Source organism: Crassostrea angulata, chromosome 5, assembly GCF_025612915.1.
Source record: "Crassostrea angulata isolate pt1a10 chromosome 5, ASM2561291v2, whole genome shotgun sequence".
NCBI classification, from domain to species: Eukaryota; Metazoa; Mollusca; class Bivalvia; order Ostreida; family Ostreidae; genus Magallana; species Magallana angulata.
In genome coordinates this window covers 2,276,273-2,288,574 of record NC_069115.1, presented here as the reverse complement: position 1 = coordinate 2,288,574, position 12,302 = coordinate 2,276,273, and the positions used below count along the sequence as shown (strand labels likewise).

Genomic DNA, 12,302 nt, shown 5'->3' with positions numbered 1-12,302 from the left:
GGGATGTCCTTTAATAAAGATTTCAAGTGGGGAGGTGATCGTCATTACAATATTATGATTTTTCTACCCCAGAATGAAACTTAATTAAATGCATATATGAGGCTCCTCAACAAGTTTGTGAAAGAGTAAAAATTATGCTTACTCAGGTGACCGTTAAGGCCTTTTGGCCTCTTATTTTATACAGGATCTATAATATGATATTATTCAGATTTTTTGTATATGACTCTATAAAACTGATTTTATTATGTCTGTTGTTGCTCAAGTGAGTGATGTGGCTCATGGGTTTCTTGTTATCCCCATCACGCAACTTGTTGCAAAGGGGATGTAGCATCGCTACCGTGCGTGTGTGTGTTCGTATGTATGTATGTATGTATGTATGTATTATGCATGTATGTGTGAGTGTGTACTACATCTCAATTTTTCTATTAAATTAAAAAAAAACTTCCAATGGAATTTCCTTAACCTTTGCACAAGTATGCCTCATTGTAAAAGATTAAAACAAATGCAATGTCATATCAATTGATGCAAAAACTTAGATAAAATTACACCATTGTAAAGGAGGGGGGCATACATTATGACAAAATTTGTTCAAAACTAAATATATTTACCATAGATTGCACACTTCCGTAAAATAAAAAATAAAAAATGCATGTGCCTTTCAAAACCATTAATACTATTACAAATTATTATTTCATTAAATCAATGTCATAACCAACTTTGTATACGAGTTATCAATCGAACTTTCTGAGTAAGAGTTATCAATCTTAAATTCCGCTTCATTTCTTTGAAACCAAAGTGAAAGTAAGCAGTTCAAATCAACAGCTTGATATTTTTTGGATATAGATCGAGTACAGGTAAAGAAAATGTAGTTTTTGCAGTAATGAAGGGATAGTAGAATGTGGTCTTATCATTAACATAACTATATATTCCTAAATAATACATCCCTACACACAATAACTCATGTCGCGAGGGGATGCTCCGCTTAGCGGTGCCCTTGTTTAGTAAGTTTTCTTGTTATGTCACAAATAAGGTAATGTTATTCCTATGCCCTAAAAAATGCCTAATCACTCTGGAAATAGTTATGACTGCCCCACTCCCCATCGCCCAAAACTGATACATGTCAAAGGAAATAGTTATTTTGCCATCCCGTAAATGTTACTGTACATTCCTTATTTTATGCAAGAACTTAATTCTGCAATTCCATTGTTTTGTATTAAATCGCGAGGACCATTTTTTGGTTATATAATAGTTTAATAGTATTACCGCTGACACCGTGTGTAATGGGGGTGTTAATTTCCTATTGACTCTGGCTTTGGTAACTGTGACTTGGTCAGTGTTTATGAAACGATTTCCAGTGAAGCAGGCATAACACTGTTCTATAGATCTCAAAAATGTGTACGAATATGTACAAATGATGATTGATAATTAATTAAAGTCTTTCTTAACTTCTTCTGACCCTAAATCAACTTATGTGTTTAATTTAAGTTTGACTGACTTAAACCGTAGATATTATTATACCCCCCGCAAACAAAGTTTAGGGGGGTATATAGGAATCACCTTGTCCGTCCGTCCGTCCGTCCGTCTGTCTGTGCAATCGTGTCCGGTCCATATCTTTCTTACGGAGAAATATTGTAAGTTCTTACTTCACACAAAGATTGCTTATGACCTAAGGGTGTGTCATGACCTTGACCCAAGGTCATTCGGGCAAGGTCAAGGTCACTGGCAGAAAAAGTGCAAAATTCGTGTCTGGTCAATATCTTTCTTATGGGGAAACATTGGAAGTTCTTACTTCACACAAAGATTGTTTATGACCTAAGGGTGTGTCATGACCTTGACCCAAGGTCATTCGGGCAAGGTCAAGGTCACTGGCAGAAAAAATGCAAAATTCGTGTCCGGTCCATATCTTTCTTATAGGGAAACATTGGAAGTTCTTACTTCACACAAAGATTGCTTATGATTAAAGGGTGTGTCATGACCTTGACCCAAGGTCAATTGAGAAATTTCAAGGTCATTGTTTTAAAAAATCTAAATTCTGTCTGTGTCATGTCTTGTATTAATGGAAATATTAGAAGCTAGAAATTAACAGTTTTCAAAAATAAAGCAGTTGTTATTTATAGAAAATGGACAGTGAAATAGATTCATCCAATATTTTCTATAATAGCAAAAATACACGTGTTATGATTTTTTTCTTCGCGGGGGGTATCAATTGTGAGCTTGCTCACAGTACCTCTAGTTTACTATAATTTGATTGATCATTATTGAAGATACTTGATTGATGCCTTATTTAAGAATAATCCTCTAGTGAAGCTATTACCATTTAAGACTGTTATAATTTATTTTGAATGTGATTTGCAAATGAATTTCATACAAGTGCTTGGAATACATTATCTGACATGCAGAACGATGCGTGTAACCTGAAAAATAAATCCAATATATAATAATTTTGTCACCATATAATTGACGTGTAGTTTTGGAAATATAGCTAGGATATAAGTCCTTTAATATGTATAACTCCATAAAGCTGACTTTATTAAGGCCCTGCTCTGCAGGCGCCTCATAATGATCAATCTGTCCATCCATCTTTCTGTCTGTCTGTCCGTCCGAGATTGCTTGTCTGGAGCATACAATACCGATCAGACCCAACCTAACACCAAGGTAATTAAACCTCAGCTAAACCTCGGATTTACTTTTGGGGTTTACTTTGGGTTTACTTTTTGAAAAGTTTATGTCCACCCGGGGTATACTTTTGGTCTACTTGGAAATAGCTTTTGAGGTCAGCTGTACGCACTGAAGTGTGAAGCAGACCCGTCTTTTATCTTACCATCCTCAGGGTTGTCACTAAAAATTAAAGTAGAAGGAAGAAAAAAGTAAATAGAAGTTCTGATGGTCTAGCTTATAGCTAGATTGTGTTTGAAATGCAATAATAGCTGGGTAATTATGTCATTATAGGCGGAGAACCAACATGATGCCTTTGTTCAAAGGATATGCAGTGACCTTAAATGATGTTTGAAGGTCAGGTGTCAAGGTTATATCAGACCATGCTAAAATTCATTTTTCAGAGCATGCATACTCTCCACTTACCGCTATTTAGCTAATACTTCACCTAAACAGAGCTGTTTATTCAATGATGTGCAGTGACCTTGAACCAAGCCAAAGTGAAGGTCATAGTGGATCTCTTTATAATCAGTTTTAGACTGTAGATTTTTTCCCATATGCTTAATCTTCGTTATATTGAACAAAAATGCCTGTATGTAAGGGGTAATGAGATTAAATAGAAAGTTCTATGCCAGCTGGAAAGTTCAAGATCGAGGTCAAAGCAAAATTCACTGAAAAACTCATCCTATTGTCCATTATTTGAGCCATGCTATTTGAGATGGTCACCATCTCAATGTTGTCTAGTTATTGCTATTGTTACACAAGATATGGCACATAGGGCCCTTGTTCGAACTGGTTTTTAAGTCCCAACTAATTTTCTTCATATCTAATAAACCACTTATAATTTGTTGGGGTGTTTTTGTATTCTGTTACATCATGTTTTCATTAAAAGATTTAATTGTAAATTGTGCTATTGAAGTAATTTTATGCATATGATTATTGAATGTCTTTAAAGCAGTCGGTTGATAAAGTTTAATTAATATAAAAATGATTTGTTGTTATAGGGTTAAAGAGAACCATAATTGACGATGACCTTTCAGAAAGTGAGGTATATATCAAACCAAAAGGATTTTACATTAGTGATTCAAATATGTAATACATGTAGTACAATTACCAGTACTTGTATGTATCATTATTTTTATTATGTAATTTTTCTCACACTAACTATGTCACATTTGTTAGAAAGACTGATTAAAATGCAAAGTATTTTTGACTATTTTCTCTTAGGTTCCTGGCCCAAGTCGAATGAAAAGATCAAAGAAAAATAAATTTGATAGTGTTTCTTACATTTGTGAGGATAATTCATCAGAAGAAGAATCATCAAACAACGATAACATATCCAAAGAAGGTAATTATAAGAAATTTTGGAATCCATGTACATTCAGACATGCAGGAACAAGCAATTTTTATTTAATATAAACATTAATCATTCAATATTTGAATTCATTCTGAGCGTATTTGCTAAAGTGGTGTTTTACTGTCACATTGTCACTATTTTACATTGAAAACATATTCTATAGTTGATCTATGAAAAGCATGTATTAAGTACAAAGTGATATTCAATTACTGAAAAGCATTTCACCAGGTAGGAGTGTTTGACATAAATCGATCACCATTAAGGGAAAAAGGGGGAAAAAAACCCATGAAATGAATTTTTAACCGGGATTTCCAAAGAAAAATCCGGTTGTTGAAATGGTGAAAATGGCGGGCGAGCGGCTGCCAAAAGAGAACCCTTATTCAACAGATAACTCCTTCTACAGTCTTTAAGATAGAATGTTGTTCTGGACATATATAAAAGGTGTGCTTATTGCTCGGATTTTGAATTTGGATAACTTATGAAAAAAATTCCAGCTGTTGAACTTAGTCATTTTAAGCTCACTGAGTCGGGTGGAGCTTATGCTATACCCCTGGCTTCGGCGTCTGGACTTCTTTAAAGTTTTTGTTGCAGGTCCTGTATCTAAGTTATTACTTGTCCTATCTTCACCAAACTTGCATAGATGATGTATTTGGACCTACTTATGGACTTGAAAGACTTGGATGCTGAATCTGGTCCATGAATTTCAGATGCTGGAGGAGGTTAAGGTTTTTGGAGCACAGGGGTGTGCAATTACAAAATTTGGCTACTAGCCTAGGGGCTACTGGCAGTAGCAAAGTTACCAGCCCAAAGTTAAAACTTACTAGCCCAACATTTTCTTCATATCAGTTGAATTAAAACATGTCAAATAGATAATAATGCAAACAATATTTATATAGTTTTATCAACATTACGATCAGTAGTATCCAACTGCTGATTATTGTTGTCATCAAGGCGATCAAACGAATGTTTACGCTTACTTATCGTCAGGTACTTCTCCATGTTTGAAAACAAAGCGTCATTGTCATGCGGACCAGCGATTAGTACGCACAATGCACAAACATTAACGTAGCTCGCGGGTTTGCTGACGTCACAATAGGAATCGACGTAAAGAGTTGACCGTCATAGTAAACTCATAATTTTATTTTAAAATGACAAATGAGATATTTAGAAGTATAAAAGAATTCAAAATATTTTAAAAAGCTTATATGCGGTTTATGACTGTTTATACAAAGATTTATGATATCGAGTGCTGAAAATTTAAAGATGTCACATACATTTTCACATTTTGTTCTATTAAGATAAAGAATGAGTGTGCGTTAGAACTCTTCCATTTAAAGTCATGTTTTAAAATAGAATGTATGCATTAACTTCGCTTTTTTTTTTACAATAATAACTTCCGTAATCTGTACTACCGATTAAATTCTTAAATTTTTTTTGGCTTGAGATACCTGTTTTATTCGATTACTTACTTATAATGTGAGTAGTTGCCTGGCATTTTATTTTTGCATTGATTGACTCAGAGTTTCATAAAAACAAAAATAGCAATTTTCTGTATCTTTACAGCCTTACATTAATTGCATTTTTAAATAACATTCACAATAATGCCTAATAAGCATTAACATGTTCTAAAATGTGTTAAACAGCTAGTCTTGTCAATAAATGCATTTCAATTTTGGTGTTCTAAGAAGTAAGGAAATGATGACGTCAGGCTAACGTCGTAATGAAAATATAAGGTTTTGAGAAATCTTTTAAATCTTTAAAGTTTTTTTGCCAAAAATTGGCCGAGAACACATACTGATATTTTTTTATGAATTGATTCATAATTATCTCCTCTGTTTTTGTGTAGAGTATGATTAATTTCGTCTGAATCGTTTAAAAGTTTGGAGCATAGTTTTGTAATGTGTTTCTCGGTTAAAATGTGCATTTTACTATATATTTCATTGAAATAGCGTTGCTTGATTTTATTAATGACACTGTATTTGAAACACGATAACATTATTACCGCGCAGACGAATCTTAAATAAATTTCAGAAATAAAACTATGAAACCTATGGATCACGTGGACAAATTTTCAAGGTAGGTTTTCTCACAAGCAGGTAAACCCGCGAGCTACCTTAAAGGGAATGAGAGATTGTACATAAAATCAGTCGAAGTTATAATGACACTTATGGAAGTCTGATTTCGTTTATCATCGTTATTATTTACTAGCCCGACGGGCTACCACAGTGAGGATTTCTGCTAACCCGACCTCTAAAATCGGTAGCCCCGGGCGTCGGCGATGGTAATTGCTCACCCCTGGAGCAGGTTAAAGTTTTTGGTGCAGGTGCGATTTGATAGCAATTTCAAAGTTACTACTGGTCCTAACTCCTAACGTTACCAAACTTGCATGGATAGTGCGTCTTATGATACTGAGGCACCTGACAGGCTTGAATGCTGAATCTGAGCGATAGATTTCGGATGCTGGAAGAGGTTAAGGTTTTAAGAGCTGGTTGAAGTTTTTGGAGCAGGTGCCCTCTGATTATATTTTAGTTATTACTGGTCCTAACTTCACCAAACTTCCATGGATGATGCATCTTATGACACTGATGCACCTGACAGGCTTGAAATCAATGTTGAATCTGAGCCATAGGATTCGGATACTGGATTGCTGGATGAGGTTTAGTTATTTTGGAACATGTCACATGTTTGATAGATAATAGTACTATTTCAAACTTGCACAGTTGATTAAACTATATTATAAATGAATTGCACAGGTTGCTTCAGATGCAAAGCCTAGTCTCCATTATCAAGGATGCAAAAAAATCTCCTCACTCATCCCTACTTGATAGATGTGTTTGTTGTTTAATTATATAACATGATTCCTATGATATAGTACACATATAGTTTGTAAGTATCATAGGATGCAATATCATTTTTTATATTATTGTATTGATAAACAATGTATCTTATAATACTGTATGAAATAAAGATATAATTATAACAATTTTAAACATATGATATAAGATATTGTGTCGAAGCAGTAACCATGAATCATTAACTATGATTTTCATACAATATGATAAAGGTGGTCACTTAGATGTGATGCCTCATAAAGGTGATGCCTCATCTTGGTGAGCTTTGTAATCTGTGATTAACTTTATTTTGACAAAGTATTGCATATAGAGTACCCCATTTCTCGGGATAGGTACATGTACATGTAGTGTTCATCAATTCTGGGTTGACAAATAGTGATAGATACTGTTCACACAAAAGAAAACCCGGTTTGTTGTCACATTGAAAGCTTTTCTATTGTATTTGTGTTAATAGAAGAGAAGAGTCCAGTTGTCAAGGGCCAGAGACATACCTGGTTACCAGAGGAGAATGCTGCGATTGAGCGTTTCTTCAACAGTCACATTGACGATACATCTAAACCTGGAAACAAAGGAAAACTGCATGGTAAAGTATACATGTAATATATATAAATTAAAGAGGAAGGAAACTTAAATATATGTTCTACAAATTAATTATCAACATTATAATTGTAAATTGTATATATTTTTCTTAAACTCCTGGAATAATGAATAAATCAAGAAATGTCAAATGCTTAATTTAGATTCGTCATGAGAGCCGGCTTCCATTTAACTCTAATCTTTGACGTTGCACCATATATTCTGGGTTTTTTTCCTATTTAAGGAATGTCATATAGGTTGGATTCATTTTTTAACAAATTGATGTCAACTTACTGTTGTATGCATATGTTGTTGTACTACTTTGTTCATTAAATTATATAACCATACTGCTTCACCCTTCCCCTTTCTTAAATTCTTGTGTAGCCATCAAGGAAATGTAGGATAGAATGCTACCCTCTCATTCTCGTTTGCTAGACACTATAAAACTTATCACCTGTGGTTGACACATGGCACGTGACCTTCCGATACTGAAGTAGACATAGTGTACACAAACCATATTACAGTTTTTCATCCAAATTTCATTTTTATTACGGCTCTTATGCAGTTTTGTGGTGTTCGAATTAATTGTCACACGCAAGTGTTAAACATGTTGATCAAGTGGTAAACACTGGTAATTAAACATTGAGAATGAAAGACATATGGATAATTTTTGGGACAATTTCTCCTTTTGTCAATTTCAGAGCTAACAGATGGATGATGGTTTAGTGATTTCTGTGATAAAATGCACCGACTTGTAACGCGGAAATGAAACATTTTATAAAATTTAATAAATATTAGAGAGGCCTGGAGTAGAAAATCTGTTTTTCTAGAAATCAAATATGAATTAGATATAAATTTCTAACTAACTGTCCCTATCTTTTCTTGAGGACAAAAACAATGTAAGGGAAGAATATAAATATAATAATTTGGATTAAATTCAAAGATACAGGAATGATACCACTCTCCCCATTTGTATAGTCGACGGTAAATCCTTGCAAACTTTTATTGTTAAACAATAATAACAAATTTAACGATATATAGATACTGTTACTTGTTACTCTTATTTTGATATTTTATATTTATAAAATTTTATTAATCTTTGTTTTTATGATTTTTCACAGTTGCCAGTGACATACGTAACTTCATACTGAGCTATCCAGAAATACTGAAAGATTTTCCGAAGCAGAAAAAAATCCATTTGATTCGAACAAAAATATTAAATCTGAGAAGAAAAAAGAGAGAAAATGCCTTTGAAAGAATAGAAAAATTCAGAACATAATTCTAGCAGTGTCAGAGAGCTGAGCACATAGTTTAAGCTATGAAATTTCTTTTGAGAGGTAGGAATTTGATTTACCTTATAAATTTCAACTTGATTAAAGGATCTTGACACATTTCATTTTAATTTTATGACGATTTGCTGTATTGAATAAATACATGTTCAAGTAATGGTTAAATCAATGCATCTAGACCCATTTGATGGATATACCTTAATGATACGTAGAACTGAATGTGATTGGAATAAGAAATGTGCTGTTGTATTTGCTATTGGGAACCTGTAAAATTGTGCTTGTATGACTGTCACTACTGTAAAAGTGGTTATTTATGCAGAAAGGGGGGATATTCACTAGTTACACAGTAATATCATTATCGGAATCATTTTTGGTAGAATTTAGGAAATTTGTTTTAAACGAGATAGAGTCTGTTTTATTTTTATTTTTAACCCATGAAATGATATGGTGCCGTTGTTCGCGTTCATTCAATATTTGTGACAGGTTTTGTTTGACTGCATTTGAATGAAATCTCCTTTGCAGCAGAGTGTGTATCTTTTACAAACACACAATTTGGAGGCTTTCAGATCATTGCAGGACACACTATCTCTCACTGTAAGTGTTAAATGATTGTTTAAACTTGAATTTGTAAGTAATCGCATGATAATGCAGTATTATATTCAAATTACTTAAAGGGGAAGGAAAGTCAAAATCATTATTTATTTATTTTAATAAAGTGGTGTAAATTATCACGTGGTCATGCTGTTTTGAAAATAAAATACGTAATTAAGCTTTAATGAACGTTTGAAGTTGGAGAAATCGTATTTACTGGAGGCTGACATGATGTAGAACTCTTTTGTATTAAAAACCAAAAAAATTAATTATTTTGACGTCTCACCATCTATTCCGGTTTGGTTTACGTACACAGTGTTCTGAATATAATTAACGCTGGTTTATGCCTTTCTGTTACTCAAATAATCGACTAAACAAAATTGATAATGTTTGAGTTCACACGTCAATCTAAAGAATAAATACATGTTTCATTGTATGCATAAATATATGCATTTTCATAAGTAAATGACAGCTGTTAATCTGCTATCATTCAAAGTTGAAAACGACCTCGATTAAATTTTTTATTCCAAGTCACTTGTTCTTCCCTAACTGAATAAATGTTATAATTGTAATCGGGATGTTTATAATTCATTCTTTAAAGTCGGAATTACCATGTCGAAATAACAACGGCAGACATTTTCTATGATACTTGGCATCTGTTGACAATTTCCACATTTACGCGGAGATTTCTCCGATACTAACCTCCGCTTTTAGATTTCAACGAACATGCTCCATTTGACCTTAGTTTTTTTTTCTAAGGTAAAAGAACGGTCTCAAATCAATTTTGTTTCAAATTTTCCAGAACTTGTCATTTAGAGCGAATATCATGATGTTATGTTGATAAGACAAACCGGAATAGTTGGTGTGATGTCATAGATTAAAGTTCAATGGCAGCCCCCATGGCGGTGGGAAATTTAAATTAAGCGATCGATTTTCTTGATTTATTCATTGTTCCGGGGTTTTTAATGAAAATAAATACGATTTGCAATTATAGTAGATGATAATTTATTGAACAACATATTTTTAGTTTCCCTCCCATTTAATTATTAAGTAAATATGTGTTTGTGGGTTCTTTAATCCAATGAGATGATAAACGATAAGTTTTTGTCTGTGTTATAATTGCTAGCTCAAATAAAGTGTTGGCAATTTCATTCAATAAAACTTGATGTTGTTTTTATTTTCAGACCATTGAAGTAAAACATTGCTCTTGGCTTTAGCATATAGCATGGTTACCTATCAAAGTTCCAGTCATCTTGTTTGTGCTCTTATCTGTCTGATTCAGAAGACTAGTACTGATCTCTCTGACATTGAATTCATTTCAAAAGTGGATGATTTTATTAAGTAAGTTTTACTTCATGTGCTATAAGTTAACATAAGGATTAATATAGTTGTTCAGTTTTTACTCTAAGTCAATTTTATTCAATTGGGAAGCTTGTCCATATATACTTGTCTTCTGTCAACGGATGTGTTTTTCACAAAAAATATTTTGTAAAAAGTATACCAGCTTTGAATGAGCAAGGCATTCTAACATACCAATAAATAATTGAAACATGTGCGGCTGCCAAAAGGGTACCCTAATTGTACGGATAGCTCTTCCTACAGTTTTCAAGATAGAAAGTTGGTCTTTTGCAGACATATATCAGATGTGTGCATATTGCTAGGATTTTGATTTCTGATAATTTATGAAAAAAATACTAGCTTTTGAACTGTTCTAGCAGAATATTGCACATAGGGTACCCTAATTGTATGGATAACTCTTCTTACAGTTTTTAAGATAAAAAACTGTTCTTTTGCAAATCAATTGTACATATATCGGAAATGTGCATATTATTAGGATTTTGATTTCTGATAATTTATGAAAAAAATACCAGCTTTTGAACTTAATAGTCATTTTCTGGCAAAATATTGCAAATAGGGTACTCCATTTCACTGTATACAGTAGGTAGTGTTTATCAATTCAGGGTTGACATGGTTTATGGATACAGTTCACATAAAAGAAACCCAGTTTGCTGTCACATTGACAGCTTTTTACTTGTTTATATTTAATTGCAATCAGTTGTATTTTAATTCCAGCACACCATGAGGACAGATGTCTCGATGAAGCCATGCAGGCCTTGGTCTATGGAAATTTAATTCAATGTGTGGTTTGGAGAAGTACTGCATAAGTATTGTTTTGATATTTTTGCATGATAATGCTTTTAGATTATAGTATTTTCATATTGTGTACTGTACACAGAGTAAATGAATATGCATAATTGCATTTCAAACTCGTTTTATTGTTGAAGTTTACATTAAAAGAAGAATTTTTTTTATTTAATTGTAAAATGAATAAGTCTTAATTTACACTTGACACTGATGTACAGTACATGCTCAAGTTTATTGTTGTTTCATGTAGTTGGTATATTTTGGTCTACATGGGCACTCTGAAATGAGCTACAATGAGTCCAGTGGCGCTGGATGATACCCCTGCCCTTGAGCAGATAATACGGTTGATGTGAACATGAACCAGTGCCTTAAATTATAATGTGTCAAGTAGTGTTTTTTTTATAAACAGTATATAATAGGTAAAAACTTTATACCGAGGTATAATTTGATATAAACAAAACTCTGTAAAATATGTTTATTTTTTGGACTGCTTTCTTTAAGAACTGTAAAGTATGAGTACTATCTTAAATATGCCGGCCATTACTTACTTAAATACAGGTCTACAACTACCCTACACCGACAACATTTTATTAGATTTCTTTTTTATTAGGTATTATTTAAAGTAAGATAAAAATAGTTTGTGCATAATTATTTTATGTTACACATTCAGTTTTTAGAGACATTTTCTGGTGTGCTATGAGCTATATAATGATTTTAAACAGTAAAGTTTACAATATTTTTAAGGTACAAGGTATTTCAAATTAACCAAGAATCAGCTCTCAAGTTTTAAACATGAAAATGCTCACATGAAACAAATGTTATATTTTAATGTAAATA

The 12,302-nt window shown here is 32.9% G+C and overlaps 2 pseudogenes; both read left to right on the top strand.

The window, feature by feature from the left end:
• The window catches only part of LOC128183435 (uncharacterized), an 82,169-nt pseudogene extending 73,450 nt beyond the window's left edge, over positions 1 to 8,719 (top strand).
• The window catches only part of LOC128183616 (deleted in malignant brain tumors 1 protein-like), a 492,435-nt pseudogene that overhangs the window by 193,525 nt on the left and 286,608 nt on the right, over positions 1 to 12,302 (top strand).